Source organism: Thermobia domestica, chromosome 14 (assembly GCF_964235325.1).
Source record: "Thermobia domestica chromosome 14, izTheDome1.hap1.1, whole genome shotgun sequence".
NCBI lineage: Eukaryota > Metazoa > Arthropoda > Insecta > Zygentoma > Lepismatidae > Thermobia > Thermobia domestica.
In genome coordinates, this window is record NC_137467.1 from 191,816,572 (window position 1) to 191,828,822 (window position 12,251).

Genomic DNA, 12,251 nt, shown 5'->3' on the forward strand with positions numbered 1-12,251 from the left:
CTTTTGCAATTTGAGTATGTATGTAATAAAGCTACAAATGTATGTAATAATGCTACAAAGCAAAAAAGACAAACCGCAGCAAGATTGATATCTGAGTCACGGCAGGACAAAACTGATGTACCTGCGCGACACCACATGGGTACACCCGTAAGCGAGAGTAGAGAAACACGTGGGTTTTCGCAGCTATACGAGTTTCTATAGTATATACTTGTAATGGTTTTACACTAGTAATACTACATTCGTAAACAAAATAAATCTCTTGTACACTTACAGAAATACTTCTCCCGCGGAAAATAGCATCTAATATAGTCATCTTTTATATACGTCAACTTATTTTTACCGTTCTATAGTATTTGTAATGATTTTACCCTAGTAGCCCTATACTTGTAAACATAAAATACAGTTGTATAACTTATTAAGTGCCCCCTACAGAAATTTGTTCCTTATACAGTATTGAATTTCCATTATAGAGTATTGAATTTCACCTGTAAGTTTTGCAAAATGTGATGTTCCTGAACTTCACATCTCCGATTCCAACTTTCCAGCGAAATGCGAATAAGGTAGTCATTATGCCAGTTCTTTTTTTAAACCATTACAATAAAATACCACTTTATAATGATGGTAATAACTGAGAACACACTATACAAGTGAACATTTTTAGAATATACGCCCATCGGAAACGAAAAAAGGGACTCTTAAGTAATGCAGGTGTCACGTAAGCACAAGATCGCTTAGGCAAGAGTGCGTTTTGTGCAGAACAAGTGATTTTGGCAGATTGTTGACATGACGCAAGGTAGAAATAAGTAGGGCATGGTCGGGTTCGCTTAGGTTTAAGGAAGATTGGACCCATTTTGTTACAATTAACAGAGCGTAATTGCTCGTATTGCTATTTTTTGCGTGCAGGTTTACTTTGGGCACACTACTCGAAATAATTGTTTAAAAATTATTATTCTTTCATTAATTACCTACTTATTGTCTTCTAAAAAATTTGCGCTGAGCGACATGAAAATATCACACTTGCATAGACAAAATTCAAAGGGGCCAAAAAAAAGTAACTGTTCAAAATTTACTAATTTTTTCCGATTCATAAATACGGCTTCCGGATTTATAGCATAAGACCTATAGTGCAAAAGCACAAATCAACCTGTGCTAGGTGGCCACTAGAAAGCGCGAACGCTACCTAACCGAGTCAGAACAGGGCAAAGCTGGTTGAACAGTGCGTTAGCGCCGCGGTGCACCCGAAGGAAGCAGGCGCGTCTGCGATGCTGGGTGCACGCGTAAGCGATGATAGTGAAAAGAAGTGTATTGGGCTGATATGAGTTTCAATAACACTTGTCATGGTTTCATACTAGTAACACTGCACTTGTAAACATAAAATACAGCTTCTATATACTGTGCACAAATACATTACCGTTGGAAAATAACATATAATAGTCATCTTTCATATGAACTCACTTATTTTACCCATCGTAAAGCACTTGTAATGATTTTACACTAGTAACGCTACACATGTAAACCTACAATACAGGTGCATTACTTTGTATAAAATTCTGTCGCCTGCAGAAATGTGTTCCTTACAAATATGTCTTTCAATGCAATGTATTCAATTTTACGTCTAAATCTTCCCAAACGCTGTGCATCAAAACTACACCAGCACCATTTATTGTATTGCTTCCTATGAATGTTCTGCACAAAGTGCACTCTTACCGACTATTACACTAAAAATTTATACTGTGCAATGTCAACAAGAAAAGAAACCAGAAATAAAAAAGGCTAAAAACAATGCACACTCTTGTCTTCTTCCTTAGTTTCATGCCCATGGCAAGAAACACCTTTCGGACAGTTATTAAGAGTTCAAAAAAATAATAAAAGTCTTTTATATTGTGAAGTATTAAATTATACAGTGGAAAACTATAGGATGAAAGGTATTACTACCCCACATGCCGTGATACATACCACTCGAACATTTAACATGCAAATTGCAATTTGTAACAGCTGTTTTCTTCTTTTTCTTTTGTAATGCAATATAAACAAGAAAGCTAACGTTTGCCAAACATCTTACAAAAGATTACGGATAATATCTAGTTAATAAACATATACAAAGTAATTAGTATTTCAAGTAATAATTAATCTCTGGTGCAGATTATAAATAGTTCATCATATTTAAAAGCATTTACTTTTCTTGTTCTAATGATTCCCAAGGCCCTGGAACTGTTATTACCCCGGATACCGTACATGCCCAAATAATTGTGTACAGAGCGATAAAATGCATGGAAACTAATGTGCCCTGAAAATCATCACGAAATTCACTCGCAGTGCCTTGTTTCTTATGGTAGAGTTGTATTGATGGGTACAGATTTACTTTACGAGGACTTTTCATTATAGGTATTATACAAATACACGTCCGCACCGCACGTATACCATAAAAATAACTGTTCGAAAAACACAAGCCAATAAATGGTTAAAAATAATGTAATGTTGAAGTTCCAACAGCGCAGATATCCTAAAAGTCTTAAGTCATTTCAGAACATCTTATCAGGTTTCAATTGACATATGCCAATATTAAAACAAAGTGATTTCATAAGATTTTCCTGCATTTCAATTGACAATGTATTTACTAATCTTCAACTAAATTGTTACGGATCTCAAACTCTGAATATGGCATTGAGTAGTCACATAGGACAAGGGTTGTGTGTTTGACATTTTTTTCCAAAGATAGCGAACAAATTGTAATATTAGGAAAAACCACTATAGTGAGCTTCAAAGGATCTTGCATCGTTTGGCCTAATCCTCGTTTCGCCTAACCAATTATCTGACATTTTTATGGCAGATCAATGATAAGATTTGTGTCCGCCATTTTAGGCGAAAAAGTATCCTCGTTTGACCTAATCCTCGTCTTGCCTAAAATGGCGGACTATAAAAAAAATTCGCGGAAGTAAGACTGGAGGTAAATTTCGAAAGATTATTCCCTACTATATGAAGAACTGAGAAATATTTTATTTCCACAAAACTAATTTGTAGTACGAGCATTTGCAGTGGCTATATTTCAGATGAGCGAAAAACAAGTTACACATACTTTATTCCCTATTATTAATTTCGTTTAAAGATGTGTGTTTTAGTTTGCAATTTGTTTCCAAATATCTGATATTGTCAAATGATACTGCTAATAGACATCTTAAAGGAAATATAGTTTGCATGAGTATTACGAAAATATGGATTTTATATTACTGTTTCGTACTAATGTGGATGCAGTAGTTATATTATTGTAGCTTTTGCTGGTTTTTCAAGGGATTTCATTCCAATTTCAATGCTTTTTTAAAACTGTTAATCCATTATAAGAGATCCTATTGTGATTCTATATTGTTTTAATTAATATGAAATTTGTTAACATTTCGAGCTAGATCTGACAAGAGATATCTAAATTAACTCACAAAAATGGGCCTCATATAGCCTCGCTGCTGAAAGGGACATTAAAATCAACTCTACTCATAAAAATGGGCAACTGTGATTGAAATGAGTTATTTGGACAAATCGCTCTACTGGCAAGTTGATCTTTGCATAGTTCCACAATCCAAATATCTCAATGTGTTACTAACAAAGAAAAAAGAAAAATACATTTGAATTCTAAGTAACCATTAGCAAATAGCTATTGAAAATATGTTAAGGAAATAAACTTGTATAAACAAAAAATATATATAAGTCTTCCTAGACATTCCCTTCAAATATCGTGGACAGTGGCATTCGCACAATCACAGATGAGGATTTGTTTACAATATCCAGTTTTGGCCAATCAGAAACAAGTATTTTTTACATCTTTTAGGCGTGCCTATCACGTATTCAAGTAACTGTCCTTTTACTTTTCTATAAATAATCCTTATATTTGTGTTTAAATCTTAATTACTGTCCTTAGGATCCATGAAAAAGATTTGTTATATATACACAGTATTTATTGTATAAATTGTTATTTAAAATAATATTAAGTTTTAAAAGCAATGTTATCAATTACTGATGATACTATTATTTATTTTCTTACTTGGATGCATGTTTAAATGAATCCCAAGGTGAAGTCCGGGTAGGGAAATTTTTGTCCAGGAGCTTTCACGTCGAAAATGGCCTGAAACAAGGAGATGCGTTGTCGCCATTATTATTCAACTTTGTTCTGGAATACGCTATAAGGAAAATCAAAGATAGCAACCAGGGCCTATAGTTGAACGGTATTCACCAGGTTATGGCATATGCTGATCATGTAAATTTAATAGAGGATGACAGGAGAACAATAGAAAGAAATGCAGAGATCTTAATAAAAGCTTGCAGGAACATGGGTTTAGAAGTAAATGCAGAGAAAACTAAATACATGGAAGTGAGTCGGGACCGTAATAAGCAAATTATGGATGCGTTAAAATATTAAATAATACTTTTGATAAAGTGGATAATTTCAAATATCTAGGATCAATTAACAGACGAAAATCATATTCACGAAGAAATTAAATGTCAATTAAAAGTAGGGAATTCGTGTTATTATTCAGTTCAAAATCCCTTGTCGTCGCGAATTCTGTCGAGGAATTTAAAGCTTAAAATATATAAAATGACAATCATACCTGTTGTTCTATATGGTTGCAAAACATGGTCGCTTACTCTGAGAGAAGAACATAGACTGAAAGTACTTGAGAACAAGATCCTGAGACGAATGTCGGACAAAAAAGGAATGGAAATGGGGAATGGCGGAAATTTCATGACGAGGAACTACATAATTTATATGGTTTACCAAACATTGTTAGGGTCATCAAGTCTAGGAGGCTTAGGTGAGCAGGTCATGTAGCTAGGATGGAAGAAAATAGAAATGCTTTCAAAGTGTTAGCGGTAAGACCAATCGGAAAACGACCATTAGGGAGACCTAGGCGCAGATGCGAGGACAATATGAAGATACATCTCTCAGAGATAGGAATACAAAGTAGAAACTGGATCCAGTTGGCTAAGGATAGAGGTCGGTGGAGAGCTTTTGTGAACGCGGCATTGAACCTCCGAGTTCCATAAGCCATAGAGTTAGTTAGTTTCGTATTTGGATGTTATATCGTATTGCATTCATTTAGAATGTTAGATGACTGAAATGCTAAGTTTTGTTTTACTTGTTTACTTTTAATGCAAACTTTATTTTTTATTTACTCATTTTACATAAAATTTTGGGAAATAAAAGTAACGTTCATTCTGAAAAAAAGCTCTAATTTTCTTTTCAACATTTCTGAGAATTCACTATTGAAAATAAGCGTAATATTTTATTTTTTCTTTTGGTTTAAGTCTGATTTTTATGCTCCAAGGCTAAGAGAGGCGGTGATGATGACAATGAACGAAACTGGTGGGGTGAAGAAAGTGGAAGGAAACGCATGAAGCCCAAAGATAACCCTTACACAAAATTTGTAACGTGCACTTGAACATGGTATTTCATTCGATTCAAACATATCTGCTATTTGTGTAATCATTTAGTTATATGATGTTCCGTTATAGATTTTTTTTTTTTTTTGTAGCAAGTGAATTTTACATGATACTGGAATATTTCCCAGTACAGTATTTGCTCAAATCTTAGAAATTCAAATGCAGGAAATGACTACAAAGCTCTTCCACTACTTTCAACATTTGTATTTTTTATTGCAAAATGTTCTGAAGTACATTAAAGTCAGATGTGCAAGAACACATCTGAAAGAAGCTCAAGATAAACAAATATTCTTTATACTCTAGCAGTTTTTTATACGACTCTGCTTCATTTAGAGTTTTGTCGTCCCAATACATTGCAACTTGAATTTTCTCAAAGCACTTAATCAACTAGTTTTTTATTTGCATTGGTGAAATTATAACTTTTGAATTCAAATTTCACTCGTTTGACATACTACCGGAACGTCCATAGCATAAGTCTCTGATTAAGATTGCTACGTCTCGGAGATGGTGTAAAAATTGAACAAATTTTAATTATACTAGTTAAGGATAATCCGGAGTTGAAGACATACATGATACAATCAAATTTAACTGGTGTGCAAAATAGTGAATCTAACATCCTTATTGCATAGTAGTGATCTGTTTGTCTCCCTGGCGGACTCACTCACTCTCTCATACAGATACACACGCATATATATATATATATATATATATATATATATATATATATATATATATATATATATATATATATATATATATATATATATATACGGGCATGGTAAATACATAAAGGAGTTTTGCCAATCCTAACTGCTAGAAAATATTGACCACAGGTTAATATAATATCAATATTAATTTAAAAAATTGCATTTCTTTCTAGGGAATTTTCTTTTGTAATTTCCCTCTACTTGAATTTCCGTGATTTTTTTATTGTCCGCCATTTTAGGCGTAACGAGGATTAGGCAAAACACGGCTTCAAAGCGTAAAATTTACCTCAAACATTTCGTAAATAACTGAAACCCGCAATCTTACGTAAATGACACGCAATTTTACACACCAACAGCAATTTTACTATTCTTGACCAAAATCCATTCTTGAGATTTCTCGCGGCTATATCTGCAGAATGTCTTTGTTTTAATTATTACAGGAAAATCGCTCGTAGTTCTGTGGTCTCCATAGTGCACTTTTACATTACTATAATCAAGTGTGCCTCATCGAGATGAAAGTTGTGACTCGAAGTTTTACCTACTGTCATTGTCGTGCTTTTATTATTAGCTACTATTATCATACCCCAACTGTTTCACATACGTACCGGTACTTGTATAGTATTTGTCTTCTACACTGGTGAATAGGTCCACCAGTTGTAAATGTTTAGCATACGGGGTCCAGAAGTACGTAAAAAATACAAAATTTTCGGGAGAAATTGAAGATGCAAGTGCTTAGACCAGCGTTTCCCAACCGGTGTGCCGCGAATGGGCTGCTGGTGTGCCGCGAGGAAATGAAAACAAAATCATTAATTATATAGCAACCAAATTACAAGACAGGAAAAATGTGTATTTATATTTCACATTACTATGAACCTCTACAATGGAAAAAATACTGTAATTGTAATATATTATTGTATATACATACATTACTACTACACAGATTGTATTTCGAAAACAGAATTTTATTAATATTTAAAAATTGTGTATATTAACCATGTTAATAAATTATAAGTTTCACACTGTGATACTTGTCTGTACATTTTTAATGTTCAAAAAAAGTATTTATTATCATTGTTATGACCATTATTGCTTCTTTATTGTTACAGGTTATTTTGCAACTTGAAATTTTAAAATGTCACTCTGCCCTTTCGACAAAACAAACACTCATACTAATTACCTCCATCTGTTTTAAAAGTACAAGAGATTTGTTATTTAGTGATCTTCCTTAGTGAAAAGTTAGATACTCTTCAAAAAGAAAGTGTATTTTTAAAAGCTTGAGTCCTATATTTCATTGGAATTGTTTTCTATTTTTGAATTAGAATGAAAAAAAAAAAGTATAATGATTTACGATGTGAGAAAACCAGTGATCGAGCTTTTTTCTCTGTGAGAAGCAGGTCAGTAATCACAGAAAAAAATTACGACGGTATTTTCTATTTAGTACTACTATTGATAATAATAATATCTATGAGTGTGCCGCGAGAATTCAAGTTACACCCGCAGTGTGCCGCAAGTTCAAAAAGGTTGGAAAACGCTGGCTTAGACCTAACAACCTAACCTGAACTAAACTAAAATCGAACAGCTTATGAAATGAAATTGCTAATATCACATTCTAAACGTATGCTCGTTGGGCTAAAAAAGATCGATGATTAATCCATTATTATTAGATAATTGGTGGAATAATAATATGAGAAGAAACAGGAAAAACCCTAGAAAACTCATGAACAGAATATTGTCTGCCTGACTAGAAATTCTGCCTAGAAATCGATCCAGGGACTCGTCACAACAGAAGTGAACGCTCTACCATTGGTCACCCCACCATCAAGTGCCTTGCACTTAACTTCCTATAAGTTTTTTTCTGAAAAAATAATTGCAACAGCCAAAACAGTCTTTATTTGTCTGCTTTGTTCAAACAATGAATAGAAATGTTGTTATAGAAAATAAAATAATTTCGAGAATAAAAATACTGTACAAGCACGTGAAAACCATAGGCGGAACTAGAGGTGGGCCAGGGAGCGCTGGTCCCCCTAGAAGCAAAGCTGGCCCTCCCCAGAATTTTTCTACTGGACGAAAATAATGTTATTAATTTACCTCAATTTACGCATAACAATTTTAGTGATGCTTGCATTCGACATATTTAATAGTGTCTATACTCGTCCCGCATTTGTGTAACTATTTTCTTACGGGGGCATGGCCCCTTAGTTCTGAAAATTGGAAGCCCATTAAACCTGTTAGTATGAAGAAAATCGTAGACTCGTAGTGAAATAGCTATTGAGCTGTTCCAGATTAAATCAACACAATTTGAAGACAAAATTTACATTACCATTTCAGATTGTCATGAAATTTTGCACAAGGGTACTATTCGTATAGACTAAGAAAAATACCAAATTTCATATCAATCGGCGTTGTAGATAAGGCTATATAAATTTTCCAAAAAAATGTCCAAAATAATATGTTCAATGTATTTTGAAATTAGAATTGCGGCTCTCGTAATTGAGCTAGAGAGCTGGTTGAGGTGTCATTTTACAGCATTTTTCATGCCCTTTCCTGTGGCGTACATCAACATATAGGTTAATACAGAATTCTTTTTTCAAAATCAAAATCAAAATTTTACTTCATAATTTTGTAAAAAAATACATATTTTATAATTTTGAAATTAATTCCATAAATACATAGTATTGTTGAAAAGCATCTGGCAAAGTATGAATTTGGGATGATAATGGGTTCATTGTTTTAAAAAATCAAACCAATCACTAGAGATTTTATTAATACCATGTATCTAGCTGAAAAATACAAGTATACAAGTTTTTTTGTTTGTGTGGTTGGTTGGTTTACTTGGGAATAAATATGAAGTAATGAGTTTAAAATATATCATACAGACTTGTAATCGGCTGGCAACACTTATTAGGTCATATTCTAAAAGCTTTAACTTAAAGCTAAGTTAAAGTGCTGATATTCTTGAAGCTTAGTTTTATAAAAGTTGATAAAATAATACGAGCTACTAATACAAGTTTCACAATTTAAAAAAATCACTGTATAAAAACGTGGTTTGTAAAAACTATACATCTAGCACTAGTGCAACACTAGGGTTGGTTGGTTTAAAACAGGCTTTTTAATGGTGTAAACAAAAAATAACAGAAATCGTGTGAATTTCATAGTGACATTTTTACATATCTCGCATCATCTCTTTAGTTGAATCTAATTTTCGCCTTGTAATTAAGGGGTCCCAATGATTCCACAAAATTTCTCCCAGCTAGAAACCAAGTAGTGGTTCAGATGTCACTTTAAGTAATATGTCCAATCCTTCATAACCTCGCTGTTACATAAGGATGTTAAGCCTAAACAAAGCAAATGAACTGAAACAGCTTTAGCGGATAAGCCAGTACCTACCCAAAAAATTTCAAAAATATAAATGACTAGAAGATAATAAATATATATTTACTGGAAAGGAACAAATACTATACATTTATATTTAAAAATATTTTTAAAAAAGATTGGTTTACTCAAAATTAAAATCCTGAAGCCACCCCTGCTTACGAAACAACTTGTATCTTATCTATCTGCTTGCCTGAATGTCTGTTTCATAGTTATCAATATTTTTAACTTTGCTTAAATATATTTAAAAAAATAGGCAAACATTTTCGACTACGTCTGTAGTTCATCAATTGGACTTTTTAAAATTTTCTTGAATGGTATCTCACACTAAATTTTAAATTTTAAAATTTCAGCATTTATTGATTGTCTAAACCCCATTTCAGCGCACTGGTTATCAGGGACCTACGCAGGAATTGATTTCGGGGGATATACAGCTTTTCAGAGGAGATTCAAATTCTATATGGGGCAAATTGTATTAAAATTTTCAGATGGTTTGCAGGGTTGGGAAAAGGAAGTGTCAAAATCTACAAATAAACTTCAATTAGAAGACATGGGGACATGGCATTAGTCCTAAACGGCACAAGTCCTAAACAGCACAAGACCTAAAAATCATTTCGCGGCACAAGTCCTAAAAGGCATTGGTCCTAAACGGCACTGGACCTAAAACTTCCTTGTGACACTACCATCGCGTCCGTGCCAAGAATACTGTCAATAGATACACTGTTTCATATTACAGAAACAGATTTTAGCTTAGTTCTTACAAGTACAGGGTGTCCAATATACAATACAACCCGGAGTTTGGGATAGTAGAACTTTTGAACCTGAAGTGATACACGAATGATGATTATACCAAAATGAAGCTTTGTTCATGCATATATTTTTAAACTAGGAAGCAACGATTGAAGTACACTGGGAACCACACAGCGTTGCCAGATGTAGCCGAAGGTGTAAATCAATTTTTTTGCAAAACTTGTAAATTGACTCATAACTCATGTGTATGTATATTCTGTCGTTAATTTCCAGTTTGTTTAGTTGGAGTAGCTTAGAAACTATAAAGCAGAAGAAAGAATTTTTCATTTCCACCGATAGCTAATTGGATGAGGCCTCTGTAAGGAGGAACTAGGGAAATCGTAGTTTTCGTAAACTAATACTCTGAATTGGCAACCATGCTTATGTATCAGTGCATCAAAAGGTGTGTTAAGGATCTGTCTACATTAGGGATGCACGCGAGACGAGACGAGACGAGAAATGGAAAGTCTCGTCTCGTCTCGCAGCCTCAAATTTGGGTCTCGTCTCGTCTCGCAAATGTGAAGTCTCGTCTCAGATAAAATTTTGAGTCTCATCTCGCGTCTCGCGCGAGACTTTCTCGCATGGTCTCGCAGTCTCGCAGATATTCTGGGTCAAAATTTTGCAATGTGTTATTCTATGGCTGTTAATGAATGATGATGTGATATTCTGTCCAAAGGCAGGTATTTGACCTAAAGTCCCTTGGCAAGGTGAATCTATGGTGGTTTGCCGTTGCTTTCCATGGGATGAATGTTCATAACATCCTAAGGATACGAAACCTAGAGTTCAACATGGTATCCGAACTTGTGTCCCCTCCGCTCCAAAGTGCTGGAATTTGATTGCTGGAATTTGATTGCTGGACCATTAATTTTCGTCAAATTAATAGCATAATTTACAGCAAAACCAGCATAAATTGTTGCTGGATTCAACATTGTTTTCCAGCCTAGAGGTCTCCAGCAATATTTTCCAGTATGCCATGCGGGCACATTTTTGGCCCGAAAAAAAAGTAGCCAATGTAATTAGGATATAAAGAATATAACGTTTCCGTATATGTTTTTCTGAACTCATTGAACCAAACGCGGATCCTTTTACTATATCTATATATGTCTTTATTTAACCGGATTTCAACATTATCTTTACCTGCTTCATGTCCGAGGAATGCTCTAACGTCACAATATCCAAAATTGACACGGATTGTTCCCTTAGAATAGGTTTGAACTTTCTTTTCAGAAAGTTTAAGCTCTCTAGCATTAAATTTGTGGAAACAGCAGAGAAAATATAAAAATACGTTACTTGTGTAAGACAACAGTGCTGCCTATCCCCCTTTACACCAACCACCAAGGAATAACATTACTTTTGTCAACGGACTTGTGGATAACTTTGACGAGAGGGGATTTCCCCGCCATCCCCCAACAGTAATCCCTAGTAGTAATGTGGAAAAGACAGAAACAACAGAAATATCACATTTCGCAGCAATAGGGAGTCTTATTTGCTTTTCAGACCAAAAACAGAACTTCATGTATTCGTGCGCGTCCGCATGTATGTGTTTGTATCACAAAACAAAGTCCTAAATCGATGCTGTAATAAATTTTCAATTTACAAAGCTTTTCTTTTTTAATGATGTTTAGAAACTAAAGAAGGCTTTAATTCTGAAAATCAACCTTGAATAATAATAAATCTCATAAAATGTCTATTGCCCTAATCACTTTTTTGTTCCTGGAGGCATTAATGCTCAACTTAGAAAAATCAATAAATGTAAAATCACTAAATATACAATTAAATGTAATTCATAAATGTTGCGAGACTGCGAGAAGTCTCGCGAGACTTCTCGTGCGAGACTTAACCGAGTCTCGTCTCGCATGGTTTAGTCTCGTCTCGCGTCTCACATAAAATTTTCACTCTCATCTCGCAAATGCGAGACGACACGAGACGTCTCGCGTGCATCCCTAGTCTACA

The 12,251-nt window shown here is 34.2% G+C and overlaps 1 protein-coding gene across 7 annotated transcripts in view; it reads right to left on the reverse strand.

The window, feature by feature from the left end:
- Nucleotides 1–12,251, reverse strand: part of LOC145670518 (uncharacterized) — a 77,523-nt gene that overhangs the window by 14,067 nt on the left and 51,205 nt on the right. The window contains exon 1 of one of the 7 annotated variants that reach the window (XM_081739277.1): nucleotides 1,957–2,091. The exons of 1 other annotated variant lie outside the window; for it this stretch is intronic. The gene's annotated coding sequence lies outside the window, so the exon portion shown is untranslated. 5 more of the 7 variants (XM_081739282.1, XM_081739278.1, XM_081739279.1 and 2 more) reach the window with 5 other exon arrangements.